This window comes from Marmota monax, unplaced genomic scaffold (assembly GCF_021218885.2).
Source record: "Marmota monax isolate L192 unplaced genomic scaffold, Marmota_monax_Labrador192_F-V1.1 WCK01_AAM20220418_F8-fsc00012, whole genome shotgun sequence".
In the NCBI taxonomy this organism is placed as follows: domain Eukaryota; kingdom Metazoa; phylum Chordata; class Mammalia; order Rodentia; family Sciuridae; genus Marmota; species Marmota monax.
In genome coordinates, this window is record NW_026695227.1 from 21,890,619 (window position 1) to 21,918,463 (window position 27,845).

General features: G+C 36.8%; 1 protein-coding gene across 1 annotated transcript in view; it reads right to left on the minus strand.

The window, feature by feature from the left end:
- Slc2a13 (solute carrier family 2 member 13) overlaps positions 1-27,845 on the minus strand; it is a 339,517-nt gene that overhangs the window by 221,653 nt on the left and 90,019 nt on the right. The gene's annotated exons all lie outside the window — the stretch shown is intronic.

Genomic DNA, 27,845 nt, shown 5'->3' on the forward strand with positions numbered 1-27,845 from the left:
TCCTGGGTATATAGCAGAATGAATCAATGCTAGCATACAAAAAAAGAGACACCTGCATTCCCAATGTTTATTGCAGCACTGTTTACAATAGCTAAGATATGGAATCAGTCTAGATGCCCATGAATGAATGGATTAAAAAATGCTATATATAATACAATGGAGTATTTTGCAGTCATAAAAAAGAATGAAATTATGTCATTTGCAGGTAAATGGATGGAACTGGAGATCATCGTGTTAAGCGAAATAAGCCAGACTCATACAAGTATCCCACATTTCCTCAAATGCGACATGGAGAGTGAAGGTTGGGTAAGGAGGACTACATAAAAGTAGTAGGCAGTGTGTCAGTAAAATATGTAAACAGAGAGGGTGGATACCAATAAAGCACGGATACTTCACAATGAAACTTGTTATTCTGTACAATTAATATATGCTAATAATTATAAAGTATAAATTCAAATAAAAACTTTACAGTAGAAAAAAAATAGTAATATGTGGTTAGTATTTATAATCTGAAAGTTTTATCACACACAAAGCAAAACAAAACAAACACAAAAAAACAAAGAGGTAACAATCCTAAACTCACTGATTTGAGGAAAGCACTGTTACACGGTCTGGTTTCCCTTCCCATTGCATTATTTAGTGTATCATTTCTTCTGCTATTTGTTTGAGTATAAGATGGTTTGACAGAATTCCCAGAGCTTCTATTTATTTCTGTTTTTCATATTTACTCAATTCCTTTTTCTGAAATTACCAGATTAGCCATTATTTGCATTCTGTAGTACATACTACTGCTATTTATTTAATAAAAATGAAATGAAATTATTCATAGGTGCTAATAATAATCACTAAGAAAATTATTAAGAAACCAAGCAAAATGATTATTAATTCAGAGTGTGTCTCTTAATGGCTTCCGTTAGAGTGTCAAAAGATAAAAATTTTCAGGAGCTATAAAACCAAGGTTTTGGTGAACAGATGGTTTTAGACGAAAAGGTTTTAGACCAAAATCCATAAAACATGGGAGTACACAATGTAAGTTTACATGCTAAAAGGAAATATGTAGCTTATAATCTATCCAGTTGGGTTACACAGGATGGCCGCCCCTTATCCAGGGGTGCTATGTTCCAGGATCCCCAGGTAATGCCTAAAACTCTGAGAGTATCAAATCCTGATATTATATACTATGTTTTTTCATATATATATATATATATATATATATATATATATATCCTTATGATTATTTAATTAATAAATTAGGCCCAATAAGATTAACAGTAGCTAATAAAGAAAACAGAACAATTCTAATGATATTGACTAATAAGAAAATAAAACAACTATACACTGTAACATAATTTATGTCAAAGTGGTCTTTTTTTATTTGTTCTTTTTGCATATACACGGCAGAAGAGTATCTTTTGACATACATATATGGAGCATAACTTATTCTAATTACAATCCCATTCTTATGGATATACATGGTGTGGACTTTCACTGATCATGTATTCATATATGAACATAGGAAATTATGTCAAATTCATTCTATTCTCTTTCCTATTCCCTTCCCCCCACTTACCCTTTTTCTAAGCTGATGAATTTGTATTCCCCCACCCTTACTGTGTGTTAGCATCTGCATATCAGAGAGAACATCCAGCCTTCAGTGTTTTAGAATTGGCTTATTTCACTTAACATGATATTCTCTAGTTCAATTCATTTACCAGAAAATGTCATAATTTTGTTTTTATGACTAATATTCCATTGTGAATACATACCACATTTTCTTTATCCATTCCTCTATTGAAGGGTACCTAGATTGGTTCCATACCTTAGCTACTGTGAATTGAGCCGCTATAAACATTGATGTGGCTATGTCACTGTAATATGCTAATTTTAAGACATTTGGATATATACTGAGGAGAGAGATAACTGGGTAAAATGGTGGTTCCATTCCAAGTTTCCTGAGGAATCTCCATACTGCTTTCCAGAGTGATTGCATCAATTTGCAGTCCCACCAGAAATGTATGTGTATCCTTTTCCCCAAATCTTCTCCAACATTTATTGTTCCTTCTATTCTTGGTAATTGCCATTCTGACTGGAGTGAGATGGAATCTCAGCATAGTTCTCATTTGCTTCTCTCTAATTGCTAGAGATGTTGGACATTTTTTCATACATTTATTGATTGATTATATTCCTTTTTCTGTGAAGTGTCTGTTTAGTTCCTCTGCCCATTTACTGATTGGGTTATTTGTTTTTTGGTGTTAAGTTTTTTGAGTTCATTGTATATCCTGAAGATTAATGCTCTAAGTTGCAAGTGGCAAAGACTTTCTCCCATTCTGTAGGCTCTCTCTTCACATCCTTGATTGTTTCCTTTGCTGCAAAGATTTTTAGTTTGATATCATCCCATTTATTGATGTCAATGTGGTCACTTTGTCTCTCTAGAGTTTTCTATTTAATATAACTGAAACTTCAGGTAAGTAGAGTCCACTATGCTTTCTAATCTTCCTACCAAAATGTCAGAATTAACAATATCAGCAGCTCAACCAACAAAAATCAAACAAAACTCCAAATCCTTTGTGTTCCTTAAAGTGGGGTAGTTTTTTACTTTCTTTCATGCCCCAATATCATATCTCCATCAATGAATCATTATATGAAAAACGGGGTAAAGAATTTGTCTTCATCTATTGGAGCTATTATATCAAAATATCATAAACTAGGTGACTTGTAAGGTGTACATCTCTCTCAGTTCTAGAGGCTGGGCAATCCGGTATCAAGGCTCCAGCCTTCTGGAGAACACTTCCTGGATTGCAGACAGAACCTTCTTGATGTGTCCTAATCCCTCTTGATGAGGGCTTTGCCTCCATGACCTGTACACTTCCAGAAGCTACATCGCCTTAGGACTCAGGATTTCAACATATGAAAGAGAGGTGCAGCCATGGACACAGTGGACCGGGAAGATGAAAAACATTGATGTCACAGCAGAAGTTTTTCAAAGTACACATGGGTTGGAGACACCAACCCATGCCTATGTACTGATGTTCACCCACCCCTCCTCTAGTGATCTGACTGAGTCCTCCATGATTGCTGCACCTTCTTGTGAAGGGAACCAGTACACTGCTTTTCAACTGTAAGTAGGGTGGACCATTTTTTTGTTTTTGTTTTTGTTTTACATTTTCCACTTATTATAGACTAGTATATTTGTTGAATATAATAAAATCAACTACAAGAAAAATAACATTTAAAAAGAACACACAACAATTCTTAAATAAGATTCAACAGACACAAAATTACTCTGGCTGGTTGTTATAAAATTTTCAGATACTTACTCTTAATTTCTGAATTTAATCCATAGCAGACAAAAAAAAAAATTGTAGACAGGCACCAGCCTCTGGTCCACACTCTGGTCTCTGGTCATAAGCCAACCAGCTATAAAGGAACATCTCAGGTTTATCTATGGTGCATGCCAGCAGGGTACAGGTCTGAATTTAAATGAGGCTTATTTTCTTTAGGACCACTAGCCTGGTCTTGGTTAAAGCTGCCAGTTATGACTGAATTATGATTATGTACTGAGTTAGACTATCAAGAGGCATACATTTCCTAGAGACACAAGTATAAAAGCAATTGGCAAGATCTAAGTACCTAGAAATGATAATATTTCAAGCTCTGATCATATGGAAACTTAATGTAACCACGTAGTTTCTCCTTGGATGACTTTTAAACTGTAACCTTTTGGTTTTATGAAAAGGCTTTCCATACATAAGGTGCTAAATAAAATCCAATGGTGTGCATGCATGTGCATGCGCGCGAACACACACACACACACACACAACAGAAAACTATAGCTTCGATCCATGGCCAGGTGGCTATGAACTGATTATTCAAATGTCCAATAAGATGTTTTCTCTGCCATGAAGGATCTCAATGTAGGCAGACAGATACATCACAATGACAAAGTAATGAAATAAGTGCTATAATTCAGACATGTGTAAAGATCTCAGTACATCTATACACTGTTCATTCCTAAATTCACATCTCCAAATTTGCCCTATCTCCTGAACTGAAAACTTGTTTACCCAACTGTCTACTCAATTTCTTCAACTGGATGTGTAAAGTACTTTTCAAAAAAAAAAAAAAAAAATGTGTCAAAAGCAAACTCCTGACTTTCTTCACAAAATAACAACAATGACCTCCTTCTTCCAATCTCTCAAATAATGACTTCCCCATCCTTTAACATGCTCAAGCCAATAATTAGGAATTTGGGAATCAGCTGAATATAGATGTATCTGGGGGTCATAACCTGTATGTGTTTATACACAAACTAAAGGTTAACAGTTTAAAAGCTGTCAATGGAGACACCAGGTCATTAAATTTATAGTTTATAGTCAAAGCTTAAGATTATACCATCTCTAGGTATTTAAGGCAAGAAACTTGGGGTTATCTTTAATTAATCTTGTCCCCACGTCTAACTCATCAAGAAATAAGGTAACCTCTATCTCTACCACTTCTCATGACTTCATGGCAATCACAATTATCTCTTTCCTAGATTAATTAGTAGCCTCCAGCTGAAGTGCACCCTTGCCTCATTCCAGTCTACTGTGAACAGGAGTCAGAAGAGCCTTTCTAACCCTAAGTTTACCGTGCTGGTCCCGAGGCTCACAGCCTGAGTGCCTTCCCTTGACATGCTAGCACTCAAACCCAATGCTTCCGGTTCCTATACAATCTGCTCTTCTGCCCTTGCCTCCTGAAGCCCTCCAGTTAATCCTTCTGTGGCCACACTGGCCCCGGTACCTGTATGGCTCAGTCTCCTCACTTAATCTTTGAACACAAGTCATCTCTCAGACCCCCCTGGGCCAACATATAAAATAAGTGCAACCCTCTTGTCCCACGATCACCTGCCATCCTTAATCTACCCATTAGACCTTTTATCCCTTCACTATTACCCATCAACCTTTATCATCATCTGTCATTCATGTCCCTAAATTTGTTGGTCACCTCTCCTCACTAGAAATAAGACTTTAAGAGGGTTTCCTTTTGTTTACTGCTAAATCCTCAGGGTCCAGAAGGATGCCTGTTATGTCACAGATATTCAATAAATATTTATTGAATGATTAAATAATCAAAGATGAATGCCTTGCTCAGGCTGGCTATGGAGAATGTCAGGGAAGGATTTACATAAAACAGTGACACTGTAACTAGGTCTTGAAAGATGATTCAAGCTTGTTCAACATGGAAAGAACTAAAAGTATAATCACCATATGCATAACTTTCTTCCACAAAAGCCATTCACGTAAGAATACATTATAGGAAAGACTATTATTGTTCTGAGAGAATTCCCAGCCAAAAAAAAAAAAAAAAAAATCCAGAAGATGATCAGAGAATGGGTAAACAAGAAAATTGCCACAGTTGTCAGGAAACTGTACAGATGAGAAACTGCTGCAAAATACACCAAACTCCTAAAAAATGTAAACACATTTCTTATTTCTTGCAATCTATTTATTGCTGTCTTAACCCCCTTTTTTTTTTTTAACCATAAGATCTCACTTTAATTCTCCTGGAGTTTTCCCTGATATGACTATAACTCTGACTAAACAGGAAACCAGTAGGGAGAAAATATGGAAAGTCTAGGACTCTTTTCCTCTACACATGATTATATTTTGGTGCATCTTTTCTAGTGACGCCTACTGCCATTCATTCTGGAGGCATATTTCTCAAATATCACCTCCTTTCCCTGTCTGAAATAGTCCTACACATATTCATGTGTTTATTTGTTTCTCATCCTCCTCCAACTAAAAATTGACTTTCTTCTAACAGAGCAGGGACTTGCTTACTTTCTCACAGTGTTCCTAGAGCAAGTAAAGTGCCAAGCACACAGAGAAACCAATAAATATGCAAAGAATGAAGAAATACAATTCAAATGAGAAGTAAAAGACTATTTAGCATAGGGAGTTTAGACTCCCTATGCATGAGTTTAGACTCCCTATGCATGAAGGATGTATGAAGATACTGAGCTCAATAAATGAAGCTGTACAGGCTAAAAAGGGCTGTCAGCGTTCAATTTTTCCATCAGAAACAAAAATAAACCAACTATTATCTCCTATTATGGGTTCATTTTTAAAAGGACAAGAAATGTATTAAGAATATAATTATACAATAGGGACAATAGTTTCAAAGAAAAAAACATTAGGCAACTCCAAACCAAAACACATGAAAAAATAATAGGATGGTGAGGGGAGCATTATTATCAGTGATGCTGGGGATTAAAATCCAGGCCCTGAGCTTGCTAGGCAGGTGTTCTTATCCAGCCAGGAAGAAAGATTTTTTTATTGCCCTAAATTGATACCCAGAATAAGGCCCAAAGCTGTAGAAAACAAAGGGACAATTAAACAGCCTACAGTCCAAAGAGCACCCATGAGAGAAGAGAGGGAGTGTATCTCACATCCCAGATCATCACTTAAAGGACCAAAAATTATCCATCAAGATGGAAGGGCCAGCATGACCAACATCTCATTGCCCGGCTGGACGTGTGTTTGAGGTATTCTTGTTTATCTGCCTCCATTCTCTATTTGAGAAGGAAAGAAAAATAATTGGAAAATGATGGTTAGTTGGGAAATGAGAGTGAGGAGGAACAGAAGAGAAGTGCCATAGTTTGAACAAATCTGGGAGGACAATGATGCCACTTTGAGTCCATTTGAGACAAAAGAATAAGCTTTAACTCAGACCTGAAGTTTTAAAGCAAGGGGGCTTATAAAAACAGGGAACAGAATTTGAGAACTCTGTTACTTATGAGAAAGGGTAGGAAAATTTACTAAGCACAGGTGGGTACCATGTGTAGAGAAAAAAAAAATTATCTTTCATAATCGAATGCCATGAAGTTAAGATGATATAATAAACCTGGGGGAGAAAAAAAGCTTAAGTTTTCCAAAGTTGACTGCAAATCAAAGAAAATTCTGTACAACAGTACAAGTGCACAGATGGACTTTCAGGAGAAGCGTGATCTAGTACAACCTTCACTTTACATATGAAGAAAACTGGTGCTCAGCTCCCATGTAAGGATCCCAGTGTTCATGCCTATTCTGTTTCACTCTGCATATTCCACACAGAGCCAAAGTTCTCTCTGACAGGGAGGTGCTGGCCTGATAGTGAACTCAATACAGGTAAGGGGGAAGGGGTCATTAGTTTTATAGAGGTGGCAGGGAGAATGCTACAGCAGCCCCGGTATGTCCCACCGCACGTCCTTTTGTTGGTCACAGACATTTTCTTAACTCACTCTTCATTTTTCCTTCATTTCCCTTTTGCATTCCTTGGCAACTTTCTGCACTCACTCTTTTCCTTCTTTTCATCCCTTTTCCTATGGTCAATCATAATGAAAGGCACAGAAGCAGTTCAGAATGAAAGGGCATCACTTCGGACTGTCATCCAAAAAGCTCCAACAGCTTCGAGTACTAACATTTTCTAACAAGCCAGTTTATACTGGTAAATGCCATTGTATTTTACATTTAGACCCACCAAAATTAAGTAGTAAGATTAAATGAAAATATACATGTAATGGGCAAAAGTACAAATTTCAACTTTCTATTCTTAAGAATGTACTAAAACTGACATCAACCTGGACATGGTGGCACACACCTCTAATCCCAGGTGCTCAGAAGCCTGAGGCAGGAAGACTGCTAGTTCAAGGCAGCTTGGACAACTTAGCAAGACCTTGTCACAAAATAAAATAAAAAGGTCTGGAGATGGAGCTCAGTAGTAGTGCATCCCTGGATCCAACCCCCAGAATGCCCAAATAAAAAAGCAAAATTGATAAATTATCATCAATTTCTCACAAACAGAAACTAAGAGTTCGGTGCTGGTTATGCTTTTTTCCTTAAGCAAAATGTACTTATCACTTCCTTCAGAAAGTACTTTTTCAATTTCCCAATTTAAAGGCTAAAAATTCACAAATATGAGTATGGCTCTATGTACACACATATGTACATATGTATTTAAGGTTCATTGTCATTGTTCCCTTTAAGGAAAAAAAAAATCCACGTTATGAAGTATTTAGGTATCTAAGAGAAACAACTATAATAACCAAAATTTTTAATTCAAGTATAAAACAGAATTTATTGCATTTCCCTATCCAAGTAACCATCATTCCAAGATATATATAAATAGCAAGGATTATTCAAGAAATATTATCAGTAATGAAACTATCCAATAACTTGACATTAATATTTTATCATCACTACACAATTTTCATGCTAATATTTTATGACTATCCCTTTTTAGAAGCTAATAAACATAAAAGGCAAGCTTTTAGTAGGAACTGTGAAGAGAAACAATGTGGTCTAGGTACCATTTCTCAGATGCTGTTTGAGAGATTCAGAACAAGTCCCTAATGGCTTTACTTCTGCATCTTCCTTGTGTGAGTCAGTTGCTAGGAAACATGAAAGGCAAGGATTCAGTATTAGGTCTGCAGAACAATGAGCTAGCTTAATACTTATCTGAATACTAACACATAACCTTCAAAAACTGTTGTCTATCTTAGGAGGCTGAAGATCACATCTTTTCCAGAGAAAAAAAATTTCAATATGGTAAAGTCCCATCCTTTTTAATATTTATTTATTTTTTTTAGTTGTAGATGGACACAATACCTTTATTATTTAGTTTTATGTGGTGCTGAGGATCAAACCCAAGGCCTCATATGTGCTAGGCGAGTGCTCTACCGCTGAGCCATAACCCCAACCCAAGTCCCCATCCTTTAATAAAGATTCTGACATCCACTGAAATAAGAAGTTAACAACTGTAGACTTCTGAAAACCTTTTTTTTCCCATTCAAAAGTTGCATCCATCCTGCTATGAAACTTAAGAGATAATGCAAACTGATCTCTCTGCTTCCTGCTGCATTTAGATATTGCTGTACCTGCGTGTGCATACACACATGCACACACAAAGAAAGCACAGAAAAAAGAAGAAAAAACACACACCTCATCATCACAGTAATAAAAATACCTGCTATAGAATTATCAGAAGACAAAAGTGAGAGATTAGAAATAAGTAAAGGGAAAGCCTTTCTCATTATACCCATGTGCACACACAGGCCCACATGCATACATCAGATGCACTTCTCAGGCCTTGGGCTCTTAGTCTGACCAGGACATAATAAACAGAATAAAGGCTCTCGATGGGGAGTCAGGAAACATGGGATCAATCCATAAATTCACTGTTTGACCCTGAGAAATTGTCTAAATTTCTCTGAGAATTATTTCCTCATCTGAAAATTAAGAAAGCAATGGTAATCTCCATAGGTTTTTGAGAAGATGAGATGCTTATGGAAACATTTAAAAAATGTAAAGCACCAAACATGAAAATATAGTAACAGCAACTATAAAATGGTCATTTCAATGAACAGGTAAATTAATAGGACTCACTATTTAAGACAATTAAGGCAACTAAAAAGCATTAATGATGATTTTTTACGAAAAAAAATTTTATGTATATTAGGCTGTTCCATTAATATTAATATCAAAATAACAACTCAGTGTGGGTTAAAAATGTGAATTTAAACAGGGGTTAAAAAACATGAACTTATGGGCTGGGGATGTGGCTCAAGCGGTCCGTGCTCGCCTGGCATGTGCGGGGCACTGGGTTCGATCCTCAGCACCACATAAAAATAAAATAAAGATGTTGTGTCCACCAAAAACTAAAAAATATTGAAAAATTCTCTCTCTCTTTCTCTTTCTAAAAAAAAATATACGAACTTAAACAAGAAAAACACAAGAAGAATTTACATTATACGTTTCTTAAAGAGATTTTAAGCCATTTGCATTTATTTCTCCAGGTTTTTAAGAGTGGAAAATAAACTATCACAGATGTAAAAGTATATAAATGATATCTCAAATATCATCCTTCTTGTCTTTTCTATGCTACCAGTACTTGTACCTTCAAAAAAAGGACCTCCAAGCTGTAAAACTTATAAACCTCTACTAAATTCAAACTGAAAAATAAAGTCTTTTTAAGGTGCTTTGTACATCCCAGTGACCAACCCATATACTAAGCACCCAGGATCTCTATGTATTAGTTTGCCAGGGCTATGAAACAAATACTACAGAGTGGTCTAAACAACAAGTTCTAAAATCAAGGTACCAGCAGAGCTGGATTTCTCTAAAGCCCCGCTCTCCAAAACCTACAGATAGATCCCACAGCATCTTCCCTCTGGGGTGAGAACACCACTTGTGCCTTCCTCTTCTTATAAGGACACCAGACTGACTGGATTTGAACCTGTATGACCTCATACAACCTTAGTAACATCTCTAAAGCTCCCGTCTCCAAATACAGTCACATTCTAAAATACTGGGGGTTAGGGCTTCCTCATATGAATTTGTAAGATTAGCAATCAGTTCTTAGGACTCCACTTGCTGGTTGATCTCAGAGGAACATTAAGCACTAAAAAATGCTGATGGCCCTATTTATTCCACACACAGGTGACTCCACTTTCCCCAATTTCCAAAAGCTCCAGGTCCTTATCAAGGGAGGAAACAGCCAGTGGCTCAAAAGGCTGAGGCAGGAGGATCACAAGTTCCAAGTCAGCCTCAGTAACTTAGTGAGACCCTGTCTCAAAATAAAAAAGAAAATAAAATTTTAAAAAGGCTGGGGTTGTGGCCTAGTGGATAAGCGCCCCTGGATTCAATCTCTGGTATGAAAAAAGAAAAAAGGAAGAAACAGTGCCCAAGGCTGAAGATTTAGGAGAAATGAAGCTGACATGCGTAAATATCCACACGTCTGAGGAAACAGAAAGCTCTTACACTCACACACTAGAAGGATAAACAGTGGCAAGTTCAGTTGTTATCAGAAAGTTTCCTCTACTGAACCCGTGTGTTGGCATTTATTCAATCTGTGCCTTCAACAAAAAGAACCGCATTGCTAAAACCCAGAATGGCAACAAACACTAGGGAGAGGATGCAAACAGTAAGCCATTACATGATGGTAACTCTGCAAATTTTCTTTCCAAGGGAGCTATTAAAAAAAAAAGAAAGAAAGAAAGAAAAAGAAAAAGAAAGAAAGAACTCATTGAAAATCCTTCCTGAATATTTTTTAAATTAACATGGAATAAAAAGTCAGGTGAACCAAAATATTTCCTTTGTCTTAGCCTAAATGCGTTGATGTTGTCTAAAAGGACCTAAACAAAAACTAAACATGACTACAACTTTTACCATTCCCAAGATTTTCTCATTTCATCCTCTGGATTACTCCCTAAGATAGGGAAGGAAGGAAAACATGAAGAAAATGAAATCAGTGAAGTCTAAAGACTTGCCCAAGGTCACAAACCAGTTATCTGAGGGACTCAGAATGAGCATGCAAGTCTCCTGACTTCTAAGTCAGCACTCCTTAGTCTTTTGAGATTTAATGACATTTAAGACACTGAAAGGACAATTTTGCAAAATTCACTTTACTCAGCACCACTGTGATGGAGTAAAAGTCCATAAATAAAATTAGGTTCACCAAAATTCTGCACATAATCATAAAGCAAATTTAGTCTGAAATAAAAATAATTCTGACCACTTCTTCAATAAATGTAACATTTGTAAGATATGACTCCTCAGTGAAATTTTAAAAATATTTTTGCTGAGATTATTTCACTAGGCTTAATAACTGGGTAAACATAATAAAACTGTAATTCAAGAAAAGGAACTCCCATAATTAATCTAAAGCAAATGTAACGTAGCAACTAGATTACTAACTAGATGATCTTACTGGCTTACCACACACATCTTCACTAGGTTGTCAACATTTCATCTGCTAACAACTAAAATTAGAGCCTAATTGAACCACAGACAAGATGACCTTAACTGATCAGGTTAAAGAAACCAGGCTTATACAGCACAAAGGAAAAACCAATTATCAGAGTATCAACTACAGGGAAAAACCTGCTGTACTGAGACTTATTATATGTTAGGTTGGGTGTTCTGTGTGTACTCAATGCCTCAATTTTAAAGCCTATTCTATGAAGTAAGTGCTATTCCACACCCACTTTACAAACAAAGAGACAACATTGAGGTTAAGCTATGTACCCAAACAACCACATTTTAAACATGCCAAAGCTGCAATTCACACTCCATTCTGTTTGACTCCAAAGTCCTTCTATCCATCCTTCTACTATTCTGCCTATTACATCTGAAAACAGGCCAAATGACCGGCCCAAGGAGCAACAAAAGGAGCAACAAAATGAAATTTCTGAACAATACACTCAAGTAAAGATAAAATGATTGAATGAGATTATGGAATTCCCTCTCAAAGTCTCAGAAGGTACCTTCATCCACTCACTCTTTCATGCAGCAAACCTAATAAGCACATGTCAAGAACCAGGCCCTCTCCTAGGTCATTCGAGGCTGAGAATAACAGGATAAGATCTTTCCTTTAAAGGGCTCAAAGTCCACTGAGGAAAGCAGGTGAACATTCAGAAGTAAGTTTAAAAGGTATTAGTGTGGGTAATGCCATAGGCTAAGGTGACAAAAATGCCTAGCAGGTATGGGGACTCAGGGTGTAAGGCATGACTGCGTACAGGGTACATGCCTCCAATAAAGAAATATGAGAATGGGTTTCACACGCCAATTTTCACTCTCCTTAAAAGCCAGTGAAATAATGAGTTTTCTTGGGTAAAAAAGCCAGATCTCTGGTGGGTAACATTTATGTAAACCAAATATGTAACTTTTTGATAGTAAAGGTTTGATCCAAAGATAAAATTCATATTTATTTTAAAAATATATCCCTAGTACCACAAAATATAAATAAATAAATGTAAATTTTATGATGTATGAATTGCATTTTGATTTAAAGAAGCTTTAATGAAAATAAGTCAACAATATAACCTACAGAATTTTACTCAAAATATTTTTTTTTTTGAAAAATGAACTATAGCATAATACGAAATGAGAAAATTCAAGTTATACTATTCAAAGAATCTGTTAAAGAACCATGTTATACACCATGACATCTCCTCCACAAATACTGGAAGAAGGCAAATTAGATTTCAGGTTTTCAATATCAGGAAGAACTCCACTACTCTCCAGTTCAACTCTCATCAGATGAGTATCACAGAGGTCATGGTCATGTTGCTTATTCTCCCCTGGCAGTTAACATGTTTCTGACAATCACATTTTAATATATTTATATTGACCTTATTTTACTTACACATACACACACACACACACACACACACACACACACACACGCGGGAATTCAGTTAGCTAGCTGGGTGCTAGGAATTTGTACACGCTCTACCACATTGGTATCCTTGCTGCCTCCACCACAACAGGAACTTACAGAGGTTTTTAGAAGTACAGTTGTGCACTGCTTAACATCAGAGAGATGTTCTGAGAAATGGGTAGTTAGGTGAGTTTGTCACTACAAACATCCTTGGGTAGACTTACAAAACATGTATGATAAAGCCTACTCCACACCAAGAGTGTACAGTTTGCACGTGTATGGTGTAGGACCTATTGTTCCTAGACCTGTGATGAACAAAACAACATAAGATTACAATGATGCAATCAAAATAAGCGATAAATACAAGAAGAATGAGGCTGCTGCTGGTGATAACACGACATACCATTTTATGGGAAATCTTTTCTTTTTATGAAAGGGGTTATATTCTAAAATAATGAAAAAAAAATTAGCAAATACATATACCAGTAACATAGTTCTTTATCATAATTATCAACTATTATGAAGTGTATAAGTACACATCAATACCAGTATCACTATGAACGCACAATGCATTGCACTAGGACTTCACACTGTGACAACATCACTGGGCAACAGGAATGTTTCACCTTCATTAGAACCATATGGGACTACCATGCAGCCCACTGTTGACCAAAACATCATTACGCACTCATGATTTGTGTTAGCTTTCCATCTCTGTGACAAAATACCTAAGATAACTTTAAAAGAAAGGTTTATTCTGGCTCAGTTTCAGGTTTCAGTCCATAGTCACTTGGAATTGGGCAAAAAGCCATTATATTTTAGACACAAATAATTCTACATCTTTTATGATAGCTGAATCCCTGAAACTAGTTCAAAGTACTCTAAATTTGTTTTAATTAATTAGATAATTTAATTAACTTTTAAATTTAGATAACTGAATTGATTAACTTTTAAAGTAATGAAATAATTTATTCACTATACTGCCCAGGACAGCCTTGATCTTGTGATCCTCTTGCCTCAGCCTCCCAAGTAGCTGGGATCACATGTGTCCAACATCTTGCCTATCTTCAGAAATTCTGACAGCTTTCACCTTTTATTATCAGCCCACCTGGTTGTTCTAAAAGTCTTTTGTTAGAATGCTATCTACTTACTCAACAGTAACCCACGAACAACATAAAATGTGGCATTACCAATGAACTACAATCCCAGAGGATAATGTTTTTAAGACTCTTCAGAAGGTAAAGGCATAACAATATATAAAAGTACCTCAGAAGATTATACTTCAGATTATAATAATGCAAGTCACCTCATCTGAGAAAAAGGCTTTCTGTAGGTTGAATATTAGGGTAAGGAATATTTATTTTCTGTATATAGATCATATAGAGATTTGGGGATTTTTCTCCTAAGACGGTCCTCTGACTTGACACATCTTAGAGTAACTCTTCATTCTGCATCTTCTCACACCAATATTAGTCTGCTTGCTAGACTCTGAAGGCGTTGGTCATCAAGGGTAACATAAAGTACCTTGGAAAAATGACTGTTTTCCAAAAACTGCATGCTTCAAATAAATCAGATCAAACAGAATCGTGGTGATATATTATTATGTTGGAACATTTATAAACCCACACAATAATTTAGTGGAGAGAAAATAAGTCATTTCTCTATTTAGGAATTGAGCAGAACAAAAAATAGACCACCTGAGTTTCTAATCTGCAGCATAAAATGTGGTTGTTCATAACACAGTGTAGGGACCAGTAATTTAGATCTGTGAGGAACACTCACTCAAAGTACATATCAGCTGGGGGTTCGCTGCTCTGCTTATGTCCACCTCCACTCTCCCCCACAATGAACAATGAACAATGGGATCATAATGGGAGTGGGACAGACAGAAAGGTTTGAGAATCACTGCTCTAAACAACAGAGCACTCTAATCAGTGCTCTAAACACTTACATATGGTTATCCAAATAGCATTATAAAAATTAAAACAGTTACATAATCAAGAATAAAGTTAATTTTTAGAAAGCAATACTTGTTGAGGAGGAGCTTATCAATGATGCCAGCCTCAACTTTTATTTCATGCAAAACAGTGCTGAAATCCCTGTTTAAAAATAAGATTAATTTCAGTGCATATCATTTTTAATGCAGTGCCAACTTCTGAAACTTATAGTTCAAGTACTAATGAAGAGAAAAGGCAAAAACAATGCTTAAGCAAAAAGTGAGAGTTGATACCAATAAGGAAACTTGAAAGTCAGAGTGCCCCACAGGCAAATAACTACAAAGGTTCTTGAATCTGTAAATCCAGACCTTAGGCAAGCGGCACAGTGGTGTAGCTAAATCTGTGGCTCGTATATCAAGGTGGATTACTGAAGCAGCTAATGACATCCCCGATTCCCAGTACTCCTTAACCACTAAAATAAACAAAGCAAATTTTCTCCAAATAGGCATTTTTTTCAAGAAATGCTTCAAATATATTTACTTACTGAGTACTATAAAGCACTGGGAATTTCTCTCCTTATCCCAAACAATAACATACACAAAAATTCCTTGACATGGGAACAATTATTATTCCCTTTTACAGATGAGGAAACAGAAGCACAGAAAATTTAATTAACTTCCCAAAGATATGACACTAGTGCTTTATAGTTTGATCTCGAATGTCCCCCCCAAAGCCCCTGTGTTACAAGGTGTGGTCACCAATTTAGCACTATTGGGAGGTGGTAGTATCTTTAAAAGCTGAGGCCTGGAGGCAGCTTTTCCAGTCACTGGGTCTGTGTCTGGAGGAAGGGAGACAGTGTGGGGCTCAGTCCTGCTCTTCTACTCTTTTGCTTCCCTGACATGAAGAGAGTGGTTTTGTTCTTTCTGTGTGCTAACCACAATGTGCTGCCTCATCACAGACCCAAATGCCACGCGGGGAGAACCAACCAGGGACTGAAACCTCCAAAACTGCGACTCAAAATAAACTTTCTCTTCTTTTATAAGTTGCTTTTCTCCAGTAACAAAAAGCTAACTAACACAGTAATTAGTGCCATGAAATTTAGTCCCAGATAGCCTAATCCCTAAACAATCTCCTTAACCACACCTTATTCTGCTCCTTGAACTTTTGAAACTACTAATAAAAAAAAAAAAATTCTTGCATGATTATTTTATGTGTAACACTGCGTACGCCATTCAGATGTATTAATTTAATTCTCACAACATCACAATGTTTAAGATGAGGAAACCAAACCACAGAAAGGGAAGGTCACATATAAATGCCATCCAGGTCCTTAGCATCAGAGATGGCCTTTGTACCCAGGCACTCTGAGCATAATCATAACCCCCTCACCACTCCGCTTCCCACCTACTGCTTCATTTACTTATTCATATATTGGTTTATTAAATTCCCTGGTGATGTTTCCATCCCTGCAGGAGACAGATGAATCATAGGGAGAAAGAAAATAAACCTGCATGGAAAGGCAAGAGACTTCTGGGAGGCAGCAGAATAAGACCCTTTGCTCAGCTCCCTGAGCAAAGGTGGGAAACCACGGTAGGCAACCCACTAGAGGGGATGTTTTCACAGGAGACTGGGAGGTCACCTGACAACTTAAGTGTAGGGAAGGGAAACAAAAATCCTGAAATAAAAAAGCCTATTCTCAGAAAAACAACAAGTGGACAAGTGACCAAGGTTCAACACCAGGATTTGAGGAGAGTCATCAATGCCACAGTGGTGTTTGCTGCAGAAGGTGCCGCAGGTTGGGCTCTTGTACTTTATGGAAAAATAGTGGAGTCTGGGAGTCTGAACCTCTTGTGACAAGGAGCTGTAACCTCGTGTGACAGACCGAAGCATGGTCTCACCTACCAAGAACTTCTATGCCCTAACCCCTGGAATCCTCACAGTTATTGGTCTTTCTTATTTTATTCTCCATCATCTATTATCTTTTTGTTACACTCCATGGTAAAAAAAAAAAAAAAAGACTCTTCAGATATGATTCAGGTTCTGGACCCTGAAAGGAGGAGATGATTTTAGGTTACCTGGTTGGGCCCACTCTCATCACCTGAGCCCTTAAAGCAGACAGGGAGTCAGTCAGAGAAGCAGTACAAGACAAGCGAGAGAGAGGAGGTGGAAGTCAAGATCAAAGGAGCTCAAAAGTATGAGAAGGACCCACCCTGCCCTTGTGGTCTCTGAAGATGGAAGTGGGGGGGGGGAGGCACAAACCAAAGAAAATTGGTGGCCTCAAGAGTCTGAGAAGAAATGGGGACCTTGGATCCTAACCCACATGGTAATGAATTCTGCCAACAGCCTGAATGAGCCTGGAAACACACTTTCTCCAGAGCTTCCAGGCTTGTGGCCAACGCTTAGATTTTGGACTTTTGGAACACAAGCAAAGCAACCAGTCAAGACAACCAACCAGTCTGGACTTCTGACCTACACAAGAATGACCTCACAAATTTGCACTGTTGTTAGCTGCTAAATTTTGGTAATTTGTTATGGCAGCCATCAGAAACTATTACATCACAGTGGCCAGGTGGGACATCTGCAGCCTGGACAAGAGTCAGAAAGGCCATCTCCTGGCAGTAGGTTCCATGATAGTAATGGGTCTATGAGATGCCAATTCCCATCTGTCTCTCCCTCCATGGACTAAATGTAGGTCCAGATTTTCTAAAAAACTCAGACAGTAGGTCAGAGGTTAAAATAATAATAAATATGGTAATAATTAATTTCCTTAAATAAAACAGGCAAGGTTTCAAGAAAAAATGCAAGTGATCTGACCAAATCTGTAATTTGGAGTTACAAATTTGATTTGGAGAATAACTAAAGTAATATCAAACATATAATAGGAAATCACTATTTAAAACAACTCTACAGTTGAACTGCTTGTAAATTCAGTTTCTTATACACAAAACTTACTTTAAATGAGGTCAGATTAAACATTGAATCAAACGTCTAATTTCTTTTTCAACAAGACCATCAATACATTTGAAGCACACATGCTGGTGAGGTCTAATTCATCCCGCAACTCTTAGAGAAGTCTTAGAATTAACCCAGTTTTTCAAAAATAAACAAGGCAAATGGTGAAAAACCCTGGACCTCTTTACAGCATCTGCACACAAATCACACTGGGAACTATACTAGGTAAACTCTATTTTACACCAATCACTGTGTTTAAGTCTTTACAAACTTCACCTCACTTAATCCTCATAATCACCCAGCAAAATAGGTATTGCTATTTCCATTTTTTAAACTGAAGGCTTTGAGAAGTATCCTGCTCAAGATCACACAGCCAGACCAGGACAGATCTCTTACTCAAACCTGGTCCATCTCATAGAGAGTATGACTAACATGCCTTCTCCTCATTTGTGTACGTGAACTGCAAAATACAGGTAGCAGAAATCCAGAAATGCCATGAGGCAGCAATGTTATTCTAGGAACCGATCAACCTTTAATCCCTCCCTGTGTCTTCCCGTATCCTTCTTCCTTTCTAGCCTAGTGGCCTCAACCTCACTTACAATATATAGTCCCATTCAAAAAGGGAAAAAATCCTCAAAATCCTCTTAGTAATTTTATAACGTGTACCACGGAACACAAATATTAGCTTTGCTTATCTTATGTTTCAATTATGCTCAGTAACAAATTCTTCATATAAAGTAATACACTTTCAAAATGGATTAGGGAGGACAAATCCTCAAATCTTATATTTTGTCCTAACCATACACGTCTTCTCATAGATCTTTGTGAGCTGCCTTATCTCCTTTCCCCTATTCTTACTCTGTACACAGTATGGTCACTATTCAGCATGAACTCCTGTTTTGCTTGATACACATAATTACATATAGAAATACTTATAAATAAATGTATATACATGAATCTGCAGACACACATGGACTTCTCTGTTAGTTGGAAGGGCTTAGAAGCACTAATACCCCAGTAGCAACAATCACACCAAGAGCCTAGATGTTGGTATCTGATACCATTTTCCAACAAAAGGAACAAATGGAAATCTGATTCTAAGACTCTGGCAGGAAACGCAGAAGATAACCTTTATAGTGCCAGATATAAGACCATTGGGTGTAAACTAATAAAATTTGAATAAAGTTATGATGCTTCTTTAGTAATGCACAAATATTGTTTCATAATTATAACAAAATAACCATACTAATACAGGATGTTAGTAATAATAGACACTGGGCATGAGGCAAATGGGGAATCTTTGTACAGTGCTATCTTTGCAATCATTCTATAATTGTAAAACTGTTCTAAACTAGTCAGAACTAACCGTACTAGCAAATGGCAATGCCTGAGTTTTGGAGTGGTTACACGAACACCATAGCATACCATCAACTTGTCTTTAACACCTGTGCCAAGAATACCCAATGGGAAAAGGATTATCTCTTCACTGATGCTGCTAGGAACTCTGGATATCTTCATAGAAAGAATTCTACACACACACACACACACACACACACACACAGATCAACTGAAATGGATGTCAGATCTAACATAAGACTCTAAACTGTAAAACTCATTAAAAACATAGGGGACATGACGCTGGTCTAGGCAATGATTTCCAGATATGACACAAAGGTAGAGTCAACAAAACAAAGAAAAAAATGGAAATAAATCAAACCAAAAAAACTTATGCACAGAAAAGAAAATCATGAACAGAGAAAAAACATACCCACTAAACAGAGACAATATCTGTATACTGTGTGTATATCTGATAAACCATTAATCTCAAAAAAAAAAAAAAAACGAAGAATTCCTACAATGCAGTAGTGAAAAAAAAATTATAAACATTTTTTTTAATTGGCTGAGGATCTGAATTGACATTCCTCTAACGAAGATAACACACAAACAGCCAACAGGTATATGATCAGGTGCTCAACTTCATTAATTATCAGGGAAAAGCATATCAAAACTACAATGCTGCTGGGCATGATATTGCATGTCTGTAATCTCAGCTACTCAGGAGGTTGTAGCTAGAGCATCTCAAGTTAGAGGCCAGTTTCAGCAACTTAGCAAGACCCTGTCTCAGAATAAAATATAAAAAGGACTGGGGATGTAGTTCAGTGATAGAATACTTGTCTAGCATATACAAATCCTATATTCAATCCCTAACACCCAGGGGAAAAATTACATTGAAATATCACCTCACAATTGTCAGTGATGACTATTATAGAAACAAAAAAGAAGTTTTGAAGTTGTGGAAGAAATGGAACCTCTAGCCACTAATTGTAGGAATACAAAACAATAATCACTGTGAAAAACAGCATGGAGGTTCCTCAAAGAATTTAACATACAAATATCATATGACCCAACAATCCTAATTCTACTTCTGGGTATTTGTGTCAAAGAGAACTGAAGTCAGGATCTCAAGAAATTTTAGCACTAATATATTCACTGCAGCCCTACTGAGGATAACGAAGTTATGGAAACGTAAATGTCCATCAGTAGATAAATGGATAAAGAAAATGTGGTATGTACATACAATGAAATACTATTCTGCCTTAAAAAGAAGAAAATCCTACCATATGTTATAAAGTGTTATGGAACAACCTGATCTGCAAGATGGAAGCAAGAAGTTGGATTACAGAAAGATATATGAACTGGGGGACTCATTTGATGGAAGCGTGGTCCTTGGTGGCACCAAGACCATGTCAATCTTGGAGATCTGGGTCAAATTAGGGATTTATAAAGTGGTCAGGTCAAAAGTGAGTTCATCCAAAGAAACAGTTTATGCTAAACTAATATCAAGAACATCAGGCACATTCCTAGCACCAATGACACTACAGTCAGGTAATAAAGTCCCACATATCATTCTAATGGTTTTGTTTGTTTATACTACACTGGTAAAATATGCAGGACATGGGGTGGACACTAGGGTTACTAGAGGGTCATCACAGTGGATGGCTTCACTTAAGTCAAGCTAAATTCATGGATGAACTTTGAGCACATTCTATAATCCAGTCAGAGAAACACAAAGCTGCATGATTTCAGTTACTTAAGGTATATAAAATAGTAAAATTCATAGAATCAAAGTGTGGAATGGTTGTTACAGATTGGGAATAGAAGAAATAGAATTACTAATCAACTGAAAACATAAGTTTTGGTTAAGCAAGCTAAATAAGCTCTAGAAATCTGTACAGCATCATACCTACTGTATCAATAATAATGTGTAGTATACTTAAAAATGTGTTAAAATGGTAGATCTCGTATTAATCTCTTGTCAAGTATTCTTTCTACACACAGAAAAGGAATACTTGTTTAAATGCCAATTTTCTAAATTAAATGATCCTTTGGTAAATACTAGCTAACACTGACTTACCTGCAATCACTTAATATTATTGAGAAAGGTTTTTTTTTTTTTCCTCTTTCCACATTTTTTGGTACATTATAGTTGTGCATATGATGGGATTTGTTGTTACATACCCGTACATGCACACAATATAACAATATAATTTGGTGAATATCACTCCCCAGAATTGCCCCCTCTCTTCCCTCCTCCTAACCCCTGGTTCCTTTACTCTACTGATCTCCCTTTGATTTTCATGAGATTACTCCACACCTTTGTTTTTCTTTTTCCTCTCTATCTTCCCAAAACATAAGATCTTTGACCTTCTGAGTTTGGCTTATTTCTCTTATCATAATGGTCTCTAGTTGCATCCATTTTTATGCAAATGACAATTTCATTTTTCTTTATGGCTGAATACTACTTTATTGTGTGGTATGTATGTATGTATATATATATATACATGTATGTCACTATATATATATATATGTGTGTGTGTGTGTGTATATATATGTATGTGTGTGTGTATGTATATATATATATATATATATATGTCACTTTTTTTAATCCATTCATTTGCTGATGAACACCTAGGCTGGTTCCACAGCTTGGCTACTATGAACCATACTTCTATAAAGATGGGTATGCATGTATCCTATAGTATGATGGCTAATTCTTTAGGATAAATACTGAGGAGTGGTATAGCTGAGCCATATGGTGGTTCCATGTCTAGTCTTCTGAGGAACCTCCATACCTATTTCCATAGTGGTTGTACTAATTTACAGTCTCACCAACAGTATAAAATATTCCTTTTTCTCCATATCCTCTCCAACATTTATGGTTTATATTTTTTCCACATTTTTATTTGTGTGTAATAGTCGTACATAATGATGGAATTTGTTCTTACATATTTGCACATGTACACGGTATAATAATATAATTTGACCAATATCTCTCCCCAGCACTTCCCTCCTCTCTTCCCTCCTCCCATCCCTTGGTCCCTTGCCTCTACAGATATCCCTTTGATTTTTAGGAGAACCACGCCCACCTAAAGAAAGACTTTTTGCCATAAACAAATTAGCAAGAGAGTCTAGGGTAGAAAGGCTCACCTTTTGAGAGTTTAAAAAAAATCATTCAAGAATTAAAGAAAAAAAGCTGTAGCTATGTTATGAAGAAATCTCTAAACCAAAGTTATCTGAGTATTTGTAGTTCACAGAGTAGATGAAAGAAAGTGAAATTTCACTGTGGACAACAAATCCTTATGCAGATGTATGACCACACTCTAATGGCACTGAGAATCTGTGGCTCCTAGTAATCCTACTCTTGATCTTAGCCAAGGACCAAGAAGTGATCCTATGATCCTTGAAGATAACTTACAAAGGGGCACGTCTCTGAATGGGTAGATGGGTAAGGTGATCACAAATGAAAAAACAAAGAGATCCTAAATCTGTGGCTCTCAAGGAGTGAAACCTAAATCTGATGTGGCTCTCAAAGGGTAGCGCAAAACAGCAGCCTGGGCATCACTTGAAACCGTGTTAGAAATGCAAATTCTTATTCCCTGACTTAGACTCCAACTGACTGCTGTCCCTACAGCCCAGAAGCTAAATTTTATCAAACCCTTCTTGAGTTAATTCTGATATGCACTAAGTAAGAACCATGGTACCTATCTACACTAAGTGGCACGTTACCTACCACTGAAAGGCTATTTTAAGACCCCAGTTCTCTACCTTGGCTGCATAGGAGCACCAGCTGGAAGCTCTGACATGGGGCCCCATCTCAGAAACCTGACTTAATAATGTGTTTATTTGTTAGTTTGGATGCATATGCTAATGTTCAGTCACTGTTGAGAATCATATCTTAATTTTAATCAAGGTTAGTTTTAATAAAGAAGAATTGTGTATGAATGTTTTAACTTTAAAAATACTCATCTCCTGCCAAATCAATATATATTAAAAGAGTCCGTGAGTATTTAGGCAAAATATCAAGTTGAAATTAATAACACAGGACTGGGGATGTGGCTCAAGCGGTAGCACGCTCGCCTGGCATGCGTGCAGCCTGGGTTCGATCCTCAGCACCACATACAAAGATGTTGTGTCTGCCGAAAACTAAAAAATAAATATTAAAAAATTCTCTCTCTCTCTCTCTCTCTCTCTCTCTCTCTCAAAAAAAAGAAATTAATAACACAGTATTAAAATAAAAGTGAAATGTTTTTTCCAGTGGACCCCTTTAAAACCTAAGAATTCAAAAAAATGGAAAACAAAAACAAACAAAAATAAAACACCATTTATTCCCAAACAGAAACTCTCAATTGTATAAGCTATAACAACGTCTGAGGGTGTGACTCTGGTAAACCTAGTCAAGAGCTTTTATCTCTGTCTTCTATCATTTGTAAACATTTTGGTTGCTTTTTGGTTTTCTTTCCTACATATCCACTTGTCCTCCATAAAGCCATGTTATGATCTTCTACTAAAGAAACAATGTGAAGAGTAAGCAAAATAAAGCATGTAAAGCACTTGGTGCAGTATTTAGCATACAGTTTATGCTCATATACATGATTAGTAATAAAATTACATTGTATTGAAGATATAGCAACAAAACAAGAAGCAAGTTCTCAGTGTCTGGAAAATGTCTTCTTGACATTCTAAGCTAAGACAGAACCCATGAGCCCAATAGCAGTACTAAACATTCAGAAGCAGCTCTATCTATCTATGTGGAGGAATTAAGTACAACTAGACCCAGACCTTGTTGAATCCCTTACCCACTGTCAACGGAAGCAGTCAGCTGTTCACTGGGCTCTCTCTTGAGGAAAAGTGCTGCACAAAATTATGAAGCTCATGACTGCAGAGCTTACTAGATGACTTCAAATAATGATAATGAATTCTTACTCTTAAATGCCAAGAGCATATTCTTAATTTCTTTATTAATATGATCATTAATAATGAACATAAATTCCCATTTAGGCATTTGTAATGTAACAGATAGATATTTATCTCTGATTTTCTAGTTCACAGCAGCAGGCCACTCACCACTTTGAGTATTTGTAAAGAAGATGCCTCAGGTATTTTAATTAGCAAATAGGCTTGTATGTACAAATTTCATTCCTTCCTTACTAAACTGAACCCAGTGAAAGCATTTCTTAAACTTACTGTGCCCCTCTCACCTCTACTGTGAGGTTGAGAAAGTGTTCAGGTGATGTGCATATACCCAGATGCAAGGAACTTTGCTATTAACTTTGTTGATGGGCTTGAGAGAAACAAACTTTATTTTCTTCTTTATGCTTGATATTTTTTTCAAGTTTTCTGTGATAGTATGTATTACTTTCAAAATTTGACATTCTTATACATAGAGCCTAATATAGGATAGAAAATCAAGAAGCAGTTCATGAATAAATGAATATAAAACTAAATAATCCCAAAGCTTTAAGTTCTTTCAAATTTAAAAGGAAAAAAAAAGGCAAATTAACTCTGACTGTTCATGAAACTATTTTATATATAAAGTAGATATAAAAGGTACCTTTTCAAAAAGATCATTAATATTCTAAAATTAAGTATATCACCAGAAACAAGACTCACATGTTTTTAAACTGGTAGCCTTGGATAGCATACTGCAAAGCATATACGGTTCTAATGAGGTAAGTTTTGAATTGTTAGCTCTTCTATTTAACAGGTGACTTTGAAAAAGTTACTTTGTCAATATTTTTAACTAAAAATAAGACTAATTCTTAGTTTTGCCCTAAGAATAAAAAGAAAAAAATGTAAGGACAGAACTGGAGATAGAGCTCAGAGACAGAGCACTTGCCTACCATGCAGGAGGCTCTGGGTTCAATACCCAGTAAAAAACACACACCCACCACCACCACCACCACAGCCACCCCCCCACCTCACACATACAAGATATTAGGTATGAAGGGTGGTAGACTTATTTGAATCAAAAAATATTGTCCAAATAAGGAAGATATTGGCTATCAGCCCCAAAGCTTGTACAAGACAAAAGCAAGCCTTACCTATGTTTCATTTACAAGACAAGGAGTTTTACAGGAAAATCCATGTTTTAAATCTAAACATTTTCTACTTCTGAAATAATTAAACAATATCAAAAGAGTCAAAGTGTAAAACCAGTGTAGATACAATTCTGAAAGAATTACTGATTGAAAACATTTTAAAAAGTATTTTAATAAAAACCAAGATTATTAAATTATAGGCTGAGTATAGTAACACTTGCTAAAATGATTCCTTATAATGATACATACTTAGTTTGAAATCTTATTGGAGAAGCAAGTAAGAATCAAAAAGGATTTTACTAAGGAATGAAAAGTAGGGGGAGCATGAGGAAGCTCCAAGGTACAAACATTAAACATGAAGACTATGAGCCACTAGTAACTAATCCTTCATAACATAAAGTGATGCCCGAGATGTCTGATTTCCAAAGGCCTGTGACAGTATGGCTTCTAGCCTATACACTTTGTAGTTTTGAGGGGAAAAAAAAAAAAAAAAACTAGCACTTAAACAAACCACAACACTGTAACACCATGACCTAGATCCCACAATTCTAATCCTAGGGATCAACCCTAGAGAAACTGTATATATGCTCAAGAAAACATACATGAGGATGTTAACATCATTACAGCATTGTTTATGATACCAAAAACTCAACTGCAGCCAGGTGCAGCGGGACATGCCTGTAATCCCAGAGGCTGGGGAGGCTGAGACAGGAAGATCTTGAGTTCAAAGCCAGCCTAGGCAATGGTGAGGTGCTAAGCAACTCAGTGAGATCCTGTCTTTAATACAAAATAGGGCTGGGGATGTGGCTCAGGGGCCGAGTGCCCCTGGGTTCAATCCCTGGTACCAAAAATAAATAAATAAATGACTCAATTTCCATTAACAAATAGATAAATTATATATTCATACCTGTAATATGAGAACCACTAAAAGGAATGAACTAGATTCATGTAAGATCTGACTCCAACTGACTCAACTTGAAAAATCAAGTTAACTAAACAACACTTGCAGTGTTATATACAACTACTGAAAAATCTCTAGGGGTGTGTATTTGGAAGGGCATACTTCAAGTATGAAAGCTGTTATCATGGGTCTGGGATGGAGGACATAAAAGGCAAGAGATGAATGTGATAGGCAAAGAGGGATTTAGCTTTATTTGTAATGCTCTCACCTCTCAAAAGGTAGTGTTATAGTTTCGATATGTAATGTCCTTCAAAGAGCTAATGAGGTAAGGCAAGAATATGCAGAAAATCAGATAATTATACTATGAGGAGCTGTAATCTATTAGGTGGATTAACCAGTAGTTTAATCCACTTGGTGGATTAATTTAAATGGATTATTAATTTAAATGGGTGGTAAGTATAGGCAGGGAGCAAGGTTGGAGGAAGTGGGTCACTGGGGGCATGTCCTTGGGAACATTATCTAGTTCCTACCTCTTCCTCTTTCCCTGCTTTCTGGTTCCCATGAGCTGAGCAGCTTGCTTCTTTCACACCCCTCCACCATTATGTTCTGCAAGCCCATAGCAATAGAGGAGCCAGCCAACTATGGACTGAAATTCTGAAGCCAAGCCCCCAAATAAACTTTCCTCTTCTAAGTTGTTCTTATCAGTTGTCTTTGTCAAAGTGACAAAAAGCTGACTAACACAGGTAGATTGCACTTAGACACATTTTAAATTAAACTATTTTTAAAAGAAAAGAACATGTTCTTTAAAAGAAAAGAAGCCCTGGGTTTGATCCCTAGCACTGCAAAAACAAGGAGAAGAAAAAAAAAGAAGAGTGACATACATTTAACATCCTATTTTACTAGACAACATAGGATGCTCTGGCTATAAATTGTTGTCCAGTATCTGCAAAACGATGAAAAGTAGAACATTATATAAAGTATTCATAAAAATGTTAACTCAAAGCACGAAGGGTTCATTTGCATTAAACAAGTGTTGAGGCATCTCTTTCCATGATCAGCTGCTTGGAGTTGGGGGAGAGGTGACACAGGCAACTTTCTCCTTCCTGTCTTATTCAATAGATGGGACTTGAGAGAGAACACACTAATTGTTCTGGACATGTGAAGTGTGGCTCAGAGGCTCCTGGGGGACAGTGTGAAATGCCTGGGGTTTGGATGACCATCTGGTAGTGTGTGTGACAGCTGGGCTGGGGCTCAGATGTGAAGGCACTATGAGCAGCAGCATCTGGTCAGAGCCTGGACCTGTGGCCCAATGAAGTGAAGTACAGAGGGAACAAATCTTCTTCTTCTGTCCTGCCACTTGGGGGGGGGGGGGGGGGGCCCAGGGACTATGGGCACCAGGAAGATGTTTCTGTGAAAGGACTCCCTGGAACCTTGATGAAGTCCTGGCCTACTGAATGGAGCAAGAATCCGTTACTGACTGATGATTGCAGATGTGCTTCT